This window comes from Podarcis erhardii (genome assembly GCF_964252035.2).
Source record: "Podarcis erhardii genome assembly, chromosome: 12".
Taxonomy (NCBI): Eukaryota; Metazoa; Chordata; class Lepidosauria; order Squamata; family Lacertidae; genus Podarcis; species Podarcis erhardii.
This window is the reverse complement of record NC_138513.1, coordinates 31,808,958-31,822,014: the sequence shown is the minus strand read 5'-3', so window position 1 is coordinate 31,822,014 and position 13,057 is coordinate 31,808,958. Positions and strand designations below refer to the sequence as shown.

The window sequence follows — 13,057 nt, the reverse complement described above, 5'->3', positions numbered from 1 at the left end:
AGGAAACTGAATGGTGTGGATTGAGGCTTCTGTTATGTAAATCATGGGTCATAACCCTAAACATTTGGACCAGCTTGTCTCTCTGTAGTAACATCATAACTAAAGTACATTAAGCAGCACTAGTACCTGCTACTTCAACAAGCTTTAACTTATGGCTTTTGTTATAAGTGAGGACATTACTAGACAGGACATTAAACTGTTTTTATACGCAACAACAGCGGCAAAAGTTTTGTTGGCCCAGAAATGGAAGCAAGAAGAAATACCGTCAAAAGAATAATGGCAGACGGAATTAATGGACTACGCAGAATTGGACAAAATGACAGGAAGGATTCAAAACCTGAAGCACCAGAGATTTACAGAAGATTGGAAGAAATATACGAACTATTTGAAGAGCAACTGTAATGAACAAATTATGCTAGTAGGACTACAAGAAGTTTACAAATAAGAGAGGCATTAGTTATGATATTTAAATGTAATAGTGAAAGTAAGAAATGTAAATTAAGTGGAAAAGATTGGAAAATTTTCAGATGTGATTGATGGAAGTCAAAAAAGTGTGTAAGATATAAAAGTATGTTCAATAATTGTTGAAAATGATATAGAATCATAGAATCATAGAGTTGGAAGAGACCACAAGGGCCATCGAGTCCAACCCCCTGCCAAGCAGGAAACACCATCAGAGCACTCCTGACATATAGATATGCTTAAACACACACACACACACACACACACACACACATGGCTTTTGTATACTGAGTCCAAAAACTCCAATGGAGTTCAAAACACATATAGAAAGCGCAATATTAAGAACTGCACCCAGTGGCAGAGCTTCATGCTCTGGCACCGGGGGGTGGGGGTGGAGAGCAGGTGGGGGCGGGGCTGGTGCATGTCCCTGGGGCGGGGAGGCAGCCACAATGGCACCCCACCGGCATCGCACTGCGCTCCCCCCGCACTCCTCTTCCTCTGCCAGTGACTGTAGTCCCAAATAAAAGAGCTCACAAACCATTGCCCACAAAAAGGTTAAATCAGTTTAGCTGTGCCTAGGGGTATGTGGCTCTGGCAGGGCAAAGTAGGAAACAAATTCCAGAAAGGAAGAGAATAAATAAATGTCCAAAAAGTGTAGGTATGGGCAAATGTCATCTTCCACTCCAATTCATTTTTTGTATATGATTTCATTCCATGTTTTCCAAAGTTAATCTTTCTTCTTTAAAAGCCTGCTCTTCAACGTTTCAAAACTTGATTCAGCATGAAGTATGTTTATATATGTGATGCAGCCAGATTATTGCAAGTTTCACCTGAATTATTTGTAAACCCTTCTGCATATGGGCCGTCCCTGGGATTATTCACACGCAACAAAGTAGTTCATATGTTTGCAAGGCTGAAACAAAAGTGCATTTCTACATTTGCATAGACAATACACACACACACACACACACACACACACACACAAAAGACAGATCCAATGTTGCAGATCCAATGTCCTTCCTGTTCTCTCCCTGAAGACCTTCACACCCCATCTATTCTGGAGGGTTGCCCCAACCCTCCACAGCAGATTTGGGGTGGGATGGGGGTTGAGGCACTAAGAGTTGCAGTGCGGAAGAGAGCAAGACAACTCCAATGCATACAAGCAGAAGTCCATTGGGGAAACCATGACTGGAGATCACCCTGAATGTGTAAATAGCCAGGACCTGTGTTTCAGGAACTGCAAAAGCCAGTGGTTCACAAAAATCCCAATTCAGTAAATTGTTTTGTAGGGTGGGGGCAGAGGTAGGATGTTCACTTATGCAATACCAAAAAGAGGACAAAACATGGCACAAATCTGCATACAATTTGCATATGCTAATATATATCTAAAGATACAAATGTAGAAAGAATGACTCTAATTTAAAAGGAAATGTAATACATTGCCACCCTTGTGGCAGGTGACCAGGTGTGTTCCTGCTGAATCTGCTGTCCATTCAAGTGCTAACTGTTGAAAGGTAACTTCAAGGTCACTGCTGTTCCTTCTATTTATCTTTAAATTAGACTTCAGCCAGACAGACATTTCAATAGAGGACTCCTTCAAACAGAGAGCTGTCCACTGACAGCTCTACAAGTAGAGGACTGTCCTCTATAAAATGGGACACATGGCCACCCTAGTGGATTGGGTCATGTTGACCCTTAATTTGTATATATCGGATTTCTTACAGTACTTTTTAAAAGTGCTGTTTGTCTTATGTAGCATTATACGGATGTTATAAGGAAGACTAAGAGCAGTGGTGAAAGCCAAATAACTAAGGATCAGATAGCAGCACTTCTGTAATTTCAGAAGACTGACTGTTGCACCCATATGCAAGCTCACACACATGTGCTCTGTGTTAATTAATCCAGACTAATACTGTCCCCCTGATTCTGAATTTACAGTCACTACATGGATTGGAATCCCTCCTTCAGACATAATCCCATCACAAGCGAATAGAAATGACCTACACTTTACCACCATCACTGTAAATTCCACACAGCAGAATGAGTTATAAGTGATAACTAAAGTCCCAGTATGGGTTCTATGAGTATGTAACCTGTTCAGGTTTCCTAGCTAATTCACCCTATTTCCTTACAGTTCATTTGCTTTCTTTGATGAACCACTAAACCATTACATCCTACAATCCCCTGGTCCACAATCCAGACAACTACTTTAGGTTCATCCGAAAGCTGGCACATACCCTATGGAACTCGTGAATGTTTTCCTTCTTTGATCATGCCATAACAGTTTTGCATCTTTATCAGGGCCGGATTAAAGTTTGATGAGGCTCTAAGCTACTAAAGGTAATGGGGCCCTCTATATGTCCAGCTGTCCTTTATCAACAACAAATTGTCGCTTTTTTGTGTTGAAAATATGCTATATGGTCATTTATGGACCTAATAGGTATCTAAAGCCACTTGCCACTGTTGCTGTATGTAGGTTTTATTTTATTTGTTTTTTATCTTATATTTTGGAAATGTACATCCAGTGGTTTTTTTCCCTTTAATTTTTTTTTTGGGGGGGGGCCCTAAGCTATAGCTTGTTTAGCTTATACGTAAATCTGGCACTGATCTTTATCGATTGATTGAATAATATTTATACCTCATCATTTGGGGTGGGGAATCTCAGAGCACCCTGAGGTGGACCTTCAAGAAAGACCTTAACATATGCTACTATTCATGTGCCTTGGTTCTAAGTCATGCATACTGAATATGTCGGATTGCGCCCCAAAACTGAGTCACTGCAGCTGTTTAAGCACAGGTGAAATGGTATCCGAATACCTGGTGGGTATATGAGAGGGTGCTACTTGAGAAATGCAAGCTAAACACCAGTAGCGACACAGAGCAAGCTGAGCATTTTTTTGACAATGATCCTAGAGTAGAATCACACAATGAGAGATCTCAAAAACTACAAGCATTATATCAAATTAAACTAACACTAGTATATCTAAAATATTTATTAAAATTACTTTGGAGAAGTGACTTCTTTGACTTTCCAAGCAGGGAGATATGTATATGTATATGTATATTCAATGAAGCATAACATCTTACAAGCTCAGGAAACCATACTAAGTCTTATTTTTTAAATTTTACTTTGAAAATCCCCAGGGGAAAAATATTAGAAATTATGTTTATAATACTCCATTAAAAAAACACCAAAAACCCAGCCATCTGGGTTTTGGACAACTCCATATATTCAAGTGTTTTACTACAATCACCATTTGCATGCTAAAATCAGAACGCCAACTTTTAATTAAGTAAGATCATGTGGGGCTGCCTTTGAAGAGCTCTCAGAAAAGATAACTGAGTCAAAATGGCTGCTGCCAAACTGTCAACTGGGGCGGGCCATAGGGAACATACGATGCCAATTTTCAAATAGCTTCATTAGATCCAAGTGGTTTCCCAGGCCCAGTTTCAAGGGAAGGTGCTGACATTTAAAGCAATAGGCAGCCAAACATAAGCATATCTATGTGCCGTACACCATCAGTATCTATCTGTCGTACACCAAATAGTCCAAGTTAAGCATGGTCTACACCAGTCAAGGACAACATGTGCCCCTCCAGATGTTTTGGAACTACAACTCCCATCATTCCTAGCTAACAGGACCAGTGGTCAGGGTTGGTGGGAACTGTAGTCCCAAAACATCTGGAGGGCAGAGTTTGCCTATGCCTGGCCTAGAGGCTGCCTTCTCTCAAATGAACCAATCCGTACTTTTAAATGTATTTTAAATGACCTTGTTTCAAGGAGTTTTTCTCAAAGAAGAAGAAGAAGAAGAAGAAGAAGAAGAAGAAGAAGTCTCTCTCTCTCTAAACTTTTTAGACTTACTCCCTTAAGGTGATACATAATATTAAATACATTGAAACAAGACACACTCATATATCTGAATTAAAACAGCAGCAGATAAAACAACAGCAACAGAATAAAACTATATAAACAAGTACCAGAAAATGCATTAAGCAAACACAGACACCTTAAAGTGGCAAATCCTCAGAATCAATGTCAATTAAAAGCAGTTGGGACTAAAATGGTCTTTAAGGCCCATTAAACAATACATGTATTAAAAAATACAGAGGCTATTCTGGGGAGGGAATGGGGTCACTATGCTTACATATGCTTCTTTTTTCTTGTTTTTGCCATGTATTTTGTGCTCTTATATTGCATTTTTATGTTGGGAGCCACCTTGCGATCCACAGGTGAGGGGCAGCATGCAAATTTAATACATAAGTAAAATAAATAAACAGAAAGGTGCTTACCGGACTTAAGAAGAAGAGTCTGGATTTGATATCCCTCTTTATCACTACCCTAAGGAGTCTCAAAGCGGCTAACATTCTCCTTTCCCTTCCTCCCCCACAACAAACACTCTGTGAGGTGAGTGAGGCTGAGAGACTTCAGAGAAGTGTGACTGGCCCAAGGTCACCCAGCAGCTGCATGTGGAGCAGCGGGGAATCGAACCCGGTTCACCAGATTACGAGACTACCGCTCTTAACCACTGCACCACACTGGGCTCACCAGACTTAACCATTCTTAGTGATGGACCCATAAACAGGGCCTTCAAAGCCTATCTCAAAGCCCAGACACACTGATATGGTGCAGGTGGTCTTTCAAACAGCTTGGTCTCAAATCATTCAGAGGTCACTAGAAATGGCAAGCAAGGCAGCTAAGACAACATGGGTGTCGTGTGCTCTGAGCACCTGGTCCACACAGACAAGCAGGCACCTCCATTCTGCAGCAGTTGAAGCTTCTGAACCATCTTTGAAGGCGGCCTCACATAGAGCAGATAACAGTTGTCAAGTGTGGTTCTAACTATGGAATGTATGGTTGCTGCAGGGTCTCACAGTATAGAGATTCTCCATCCAGTACATGTCTTCTCAAGACTTTGGAACTCTTATTTTAGAAGATTTTTAGAAGACCTCTGAAGGCAGCCCTGTATAGGGAAGTTTTCAATGGTTGATGTTTTTTCTGTTTTATATTATGTTTTATATGTGCTGTAAGCCGCCCAGAGTGGCTCGGGAAACCCAGCCAGATCTCCAGGGTAAAAACATTGTTGTTGTTGTTGTTGTTGTTGTTGTTGATTCTGCCTCCTCTCTGTTGGCGTTACAATAGTATTCAAGCGTTATGCTTTTTCAGAAGACAATTCAGGCCTTTCTGAGTTCCAAGGGGTCTCCTTCCCTAGCAGATCTACTTGGTTTCTTCTCTAGCTTTATTATTTATTTAGTTAATTGTTTGTTTGTTCACAGTTTTTTATTAGCCAATTATTTGGGAGCATTCTGTTTTATCCATTGTTTTAATTTGCATTGTACAGAACCACATATGCTTTATTTCAAAAGAGCAGGATCTACGTAATGCAAATGTCCCTGGGAACACCAAGCAAGCTATTATTATAAAGATGCTGGCTGGCTCAGGCTTGAAAACATCTCAAATATGTTTTAGCTATAAAAACTCAACACAGTGTTATTTCCCATTATTCCCCATTAAACAGTTATTATTACGGAACATGAATGATGGGCATAACAATTATATTCAAAGAATTACTTCCTTGTATAAGCATTTTCCTACTTTTTAACTTGGCTGATACTCAATTAGACCAGAATATAATCTCTGGTCTAATTATTGCTATGATCTAGTAATTTACTAAAGCTGCAATTCCATTCATACTTGCTTGGAGTATGCAACACTAGCAGTTATGGTACTTACTTTGGAGTAAACATTATTGGATTGGATTGCAAGTAAACTTTTTTTTTTTTAACCAGAAAAGTAGTGCACTGATGATACCTAAAGACCCTAAACCTAAAAGTAAGTTCCACTCAAATCAATGTAAACATGCACAGGACTGGAATGCAAAGGCAGCAATCCTAAGTATATTTATCTGCAAATGAATTACATTTCAATTAACTTCCCAAATAAGACAGCATTAACTGAATGCAAGCACTAAAAATTAGGACTGTGTGTTTGGCATCCGTTTCCAAATTTAACAAAGTAATTTAGAGAAACACATCTGTCATGTTAGCACGGCTTTAAAGTATTGGCTTGTAGTTAATATCACACCTCCTTTTACATTTTGCATCTCACCAAACTGAGTCAACATCATGATTCATTAAGTTTTTGAAGACGGAAACAAAGGGCTATCAGGCTGGGTGGGAACTCTTGTTATTTAAGATTTCGTGCTATGCTTCACAAAGTACCTCCTGATGCAGCTATGTGACATGTACCAAACTGTACACGATTTGCATGGTTTGCAGCCTTCAGATATTAGATTTGGCAACGTTCTACATCCGGAAAACCAGAGCCACAGTCCTGCATGCTTCTGCATTGGCTACAGTGGAATTCAAGCAACACAATTGTGCTAAGAACTTCATCCCAGGACCATAACTCTTTAACATACACTTACTAGAGGTGGAAGTTCTTTACTCTCAAACCCATGCCCAGACAGCTACAGCATGGCTAAACAAATCAGGTAACAAAATGTGTCTGGATGTGAACTAGCAACTATATGAACTGCAATGCAATTTAAATGACTTAATTGAAACTGGTTAGCCTCTTAACGATTAAAAAATCTATATGCAAATCCAAAACCCAATTCAGGATAGGATCATTCAGTTAAATGGAATGACTAAGTGGGGGGGGGGGGAATTCAACAGCCTTTAGAATCCTGATTATTTTTAATGTGGATTTTAAACAAATGTAACTACATAACCATTTTTAAAGTAGTAAGAGGTGTAGACAAAGGTAACAAGCGACTGGGACCAAATTTTACTATCCTCTGCCGAAGATAATTTTCAACTTGCTGAAGTAAGTGTTTTAAGCTGTGCATTAATACACTTTGGCAAAAGAAAAGAAACGTTGATGGAACTTGAAAATTGTGAAATATTACACAGGGCTAATTTTATCTGCCATCAGGAAGACAGGCAGTTGTATGAAATTTCATATGAACCTAAACTAGGTTTCCACTTAAAGACAGATCACACCAAAGGCAGCTTCCTAATTTATGAGGCCTGCACAATTATTTTTTAACTAGACACATTGGATGATTTTCACACAAAAAAGGAAGAACAGAACATTCTAAAGCAGCCCAGATCATAAAAAACAGAGGCATATTCATGATAGGCACCCAGGTTTGTATTGTGCTGAAGTACAAAATACAGTATCTCAAAGTGGGTTTGGGTCTTTCTGTTGAGGTGTGCAGATTGAATTGCTTTGTCCCTACTGCCAGCATAAATAAAGATTTGCTAATATGGGAGGACGGCAAAATATCAAGTGTCTTAAGTCAATTTATAGTTACCCCCTTCCAACTAAGGGCCGCTTCACACACACACCACGTGGTGCCAATTGCCTAAACTCTAAACCTGGTGTGAGCAAACGTTTGTGAAATGTTACAAACTTCCAATACATGACATACTTCATCACACATGTGATGATCGATGTCTCTCACCCAGCGTGAAATAAACACAGGTGTATGAGAATCGCACATTGGATCTACCCTATTTTCTAGACAGGACTGATTTCCAAGTGGGAATATTGCAAGATTAGATTAGGTGCAATGCTATAAAAAGTTTGTAATAACTGGGCCGAAAGACCAGGAACACTTCTCTAGATTCTAGAAAGGGCCCTCGAACTAAATATCACAATGCACAACATCTAGACAAATGGAGCCTGAAGAGTCATAGCAAACTATAGATGGCCCACTCTATCTTGGTCTTTCCCTGCAGTTTCAAACTATGCTCTTTTTGAGATCCCACTTTCCTCAACCTCATTCCCATTCCAGTCTGAATTGCAACACCAATTTTTGCTGTTAATACTGTCTCAGGCCTCACCTTTTTATATACAAGAGAAGGATATCCAGAATACCTATACTGCAATCCTAAACAACACTTCAAGTCAAATATATCACCCCTAGTCTTACTTCTTTCTCCGCTACTCATTGGACGTAGGTATCTTTTTAAAGAGAGTTTAGCCTGAGCAGTTGTAACCATTGGCACCACATAATAAACAAGTTGTTTTGTTTGTCAAATTTACTGTTTGAGCTCTGTCTCCCAGCACAAGCATGAGACATAAATGGAAGTACAGCACCATTATCATGATACCTTACGAAGTATAATAAGCAATAGGTAATAATTCACCACAAAACACAGGATAGCACATAGACAGCAGAAGAAAAGAGTGGACAAGGGAAAAAAGAACCGCATTCTGGAGGATAAGTTGCTTCACCCAATCCATAAGTCAACTCTCCTTCCTAGTGCCCGTATTTTGTTCTCTCTCAACAGTAAAAGTAACATGGAAAATCTGTCTGAGTCTATGATTCTGAATGTAAGACTAGTGGAGTTCTAGCTGTTCAATCCACTGTTGAAAGCAGATCTCCCGTTCCAAGTAACTACAGTACTTTAATCAAGAAATGGAAGGGGTGAGAGCGGGTTGGTGGTTTGACACCCACCAACCCGCTCTCACCCCTTCCATTTCTTGAAGCGGTGAGATTAATTTTTCCACGAGCCTTTAACTTGCTTGGAAAATGTGACTAAAAATGTATAGAACTGTCTAGCCTTAAACCCGGGATAGAATCAACTTTTTTTGAAAGCATTAAAGGACACGCAGTGAGCTGCTGCTACATGCTGCTCTGGAGAACTATACATCTCTAGGATGTATATACTGTACTGCGCCATCTAGTTAACCGACAACAGGTCTCTCAGGCTTACGTTCAAAGTGGATACCTTAAGATACTTGGACTTGGGAATGATTAGTTTCTTTCATGATCCCAATTGTTTCTTTATAAGGAAAAGAAATATCACAACCAGGATAATCTATGTCCTGTGGATATGGGAAAATCTAGGTTATAATAGCCCGGTGGACTTCTACATCAAACTTTGATTTACAAGATAAAAGCAACTTTTAATTTAAAGTGCCTTTCTGTGAACAGAGCTTATTATTCCAAAGACAGGAGTGATTTTCCTAGAAAGTTGTCTCTGTGTGCCTGCCTATTATCTTTGATTTTCCCCTTCCACTAATGAGCATTTATCTAAAAGAGCCTCTTAATCCTCTGATGTGTGCTTCTGGTCAGAGGTAACAGTTTGAATAAAACCACTAATCACTTATAGCTGATCATTAATCACACTTCTCTCTGGGGCTTTGCAACCTGCACAAGAGAAAGGGGGGGGGGAGGCCCAAGAATGAGATTTAGCAGTTTAAAGTTCTTGCTGAAAATTTTATCTGAAGTGTAAAAGTAAAAGATGCTAAAGACAGCTTTCGAAAATTAGCATACTCCACCCCCAGTTGTGCCGCCACACAATTAAGAATTGTGTTGCCTTTTCCCTCAAAAAGAAGAACCTAAAATTATATTTACACACTCGCATATTTTATATTTGCGTGGTGTGTGCATATGTGAATGTACAGACAAGATCTGGATTGAAATAATCTATCTGCCTAAGTTTATATTCACTGTTTCTCCATGACAGTTTCTTCCTGCCAAAAAAAAAAAAAGTTTTCTTGGGAGTTAGTTGAGGTGACTTGCTAGACTCAAGGCACCTCAGTTCCAAATCTCTCTCAGGTCCTAGTTTCAGCCAAGTGCAGCGTCCCCAGGAGCCAGTGGAAAGGCTGCTACAACTGGAAGCTCCCTGGGTTTAAAAAGAAAAACCTCGGGAAATTCAATAGGATATTTCCAAGTAAGATATAATCGGGATCGGAATGTTCCCGCCCAACCTTTCTGTGATGACCAGGAAATCCCTAGAAAACTCTCCCTTCCCAGTCAGACCTTTTTCCTTCTTCCAAACTTTGCGCGTGCAGTATCAGCCCGATTCCATGTCAGAAACTTCTCATCGCGCTGCTTGGCGGTGGGGATTTAAAGAGAGAGGCTTACTACTTGCCTACTATCCCGGTTAAAAGGGGGAAAGGGGTGTGTGCTGGAGGTGGGTGGGGGGTGGGAGAAAGCTCTTTGTCTTTGGCGCTGCGAAGTTTTCCTAGGAGCCCTGGATCTCGACGATCGCTCAGCATGGCGCAAACACCGCAGCAGGCGAGTTGAGCTTAGCAGGTATTTCCCCTTCTGACGCTCTTCTTAAAGGACAGAACTTAGCCAAGAAGGAGAGTTTGGGGGGAAGAGGGAGACATATCCCACTGCTTAAGAGGGGGAGGGTTTGGATCTAAAGGAATCGGACAGAGCTGTCGACCTGGAGCCAGGTAGCAGCGCCCGATCAGCCGGATTGCTGATCCTCTGGCCAACCCCCAGCCCCCAAGATCGGAGTCTCTTAATCACACATTTTACTAGCCTGCAGAATGACGTAATGGTCCGGGATCCAGCCTCTGACTCCCAGAGAGAGTGTCAGATAGGGCGGGGGCGACACTGTGTGTGTGTGTGTGTGTGTGTGTGTGTAAAGGAAGGGGCAGCCACCTAACAACCAAATACACACACACACAGCTTTTTTGGAACAACGGGGGACCTCGCGGGGACAGGCGATGGAAAGGTGGCGCGGCAAGGAGGGCGCAGAGAGATGGTCTCCTCTCCCCTCGCCTAGATGGCCCAAGCCAAAGGATGAAACTTCTCCTGGTCGCTCCTTAGTCCCTAAGCGGAGTTCAAAAGTTTTCGCGCTGGCGATCCGCGCTGGGGAGGCAGCCGCGAGCTGGTGGCGAAGGAGAGCGCTGTCATTGCGCCCAACAAGGAAGATCTTGCGCGGGGCTACCGGGACAGGACAGGGGGCGGCGAGCCGGGTCGCTCTCTCCCTAGAGATCCGCCTTACGAAGCGCTTGCCCCGAACCTAAGAGGTCGGCGGGGGTGGCAACTTGCCGGCCATGAGGTTTACCTCTCTGGTTTCTTGCGGGCAAGCGGCGATGGCTTCAGGAGTCCCAAGCCAAGGGGACGGGGCATTAAAAAGAAACAGTTCAGGGGACGGGTTGCCAGCCTGCCAGCCTCCCTCCCATCGGGGACCTTTTTTTTTTTAATGTCAGAGGAACACATACGCCTGGAGTGTTTCTGAGCACACGCAGAGCGCACCGTTCTCCGCGCCTGAGCGATCGTTTCCCAGCCAAGAAACAGCAGTTTTCGGGGTCTAGGGAAGGGCTTTCTCGGGTCATCGAAGTCCCAAAAGTCTTGTCGGACCAGGGGGTGGAGGAGACAGGTAGGATCTCATTGATGGAGTCTTCCTGACAGCAAGCGGACGACTTTCTTCGCCACCGCTTTGGTTCCACAAGCGCCCAAACTTTCGTGCACTTGGCGGTCGCCAAAGGTTGCCTCTGCTGCTTCTTCGCCTTTTATATAGCGAAGTCCCCCCATTTTAACTCTTCACAGCCCAGGAGGGATGTTTCCTTCCACACCTACACACCCATCCCCGGCAAATAAATAAACGAATAACAGATAAATCTTCCCAGTTGATAACGCACCGTGCCAGCGCACGGGGCAAAGAGGCGGAGCGCGCCGAGACGCCCGCATCCCCCCGTTACATCTTCCCGGTTCGGGTCTCTCCCACACTTTCCCACCTAGCCAATTCTCGCCTCCCGGACGCCAAGCTGAGAGCGAGAGCGGCTCCTTCTCCCAAGTGAAAGTCATACCCAAACAACCATCAACTTGTAGCAGCGACCCGGGAAAAATCCCAGCCACAGCAGCACAACCAAAACAGAAAGAAAGGAGAGGGGGGGGGGGAGAGAAACATCGTTTACAAACATTTCGCAATTTTTACTCGATCGCTGTTGTTGTTTTAACCCCTCGCCACTTTGCGTTTTCTTTTGCCCTGCGGAGTACCTGCCCCGCGCGTGTGTGTGAATTCGCGCGCGCGCTCGTTGGGGCAAGAAGAAAGCAGCAGCAAAACCCCTTGCAAGCGAGAAGTTTTGAGCAAGGCGAGTTTTGCTTTTTTGTTTTGTTTTGTTTTTCCACCCCCCCCCCTCCTCCAACGCGATGTAAAGTTGCGTTTTGGGGCAATCAGAAAGGCAGCTCCGTATTTCGAGGGACTTACCCAACAAGTGTAAGCAGGGAAAGGACCAGCAAGCAGCCTGGGTGAAGGAACCACGTTGGACTGAGAGAAGGTTACAATACGTTCTATTTAGAGAAGCATTACATCACCCTCCGTGACGTCACGTGGGATTCCTGAACTTCTAAATCATTGCGGTCCCTGCTCAAGGGAGAGAGCCGAGCGGTGGGCGGGGCCCGGAGGGGCGTGTCCTGGCTGGGCTCCGCCCCCGCCCGCCTCCCCTCCAGCCATTCAGGGCGCAGGGAGGAGGAGGAGAGGGAGGGCGAAGGCAGAGAGCGCAAGCGGCGCAAGCAACAGCTTGCCGCGCCGGGGATGACAGGACGCTGCCCTTAGTTCTGTGAGTCAGCTTGGAAAAAATCTCCGGCTAGATGGGTTCGGGAGAAGGAAGCTGGAAAGCGGCGAGCCCCCACCTCCGCTCCCGGGGGAGAAGGAGGGCGGGCGGGAGAAGTCCCAGGGAGCGTCCCCGATGCAGTTGCCGGAGGCGGCGGAGAAAAGGGCTTCATGCAGCTGCGCCCATTCACACGTGCAGTTGTTGAAGAGGTGTATCCCACCCCCCAGGACTTAATCTGAGCCGAGGTTCGACCCCAGAACGCTGAAGAACAGGAGAAAGGAAACCT

General features: G+C 43.4%; 1 protein-coding gene across 6 annotated transcripts in view; it reads right to left on the bottom strand.

Moving 5' to 3' along the window:
* CREB5 (cAMP responsive element binding protein 5) overlaps positions 1-13,057 on the bottom strand; it is a 268,057-nt gene that overhangs the window by 252,922 nt on the left and 2,078 nt on the right. For 3 of the 6 annotated variants that reach the window (XM_081882224.1, XM_081882228.1, XM_081882230.1), the window contains exon 1: positions 12,426-12,500. The exons of 1 other annotated variant lie outside the window; for it this stretch is intronic. The gene's annotated coding sequence lies outside the window, so the exon portion shown is untranslated. Of the gene's footprint in view, positions 1-12,425; positions 12,508-13,057 lie in introns of those variants that run through there. 2 more of the 6 variants (XM_081882226.1, XM_081882229.1) reach the window with 1 other exon arrangement.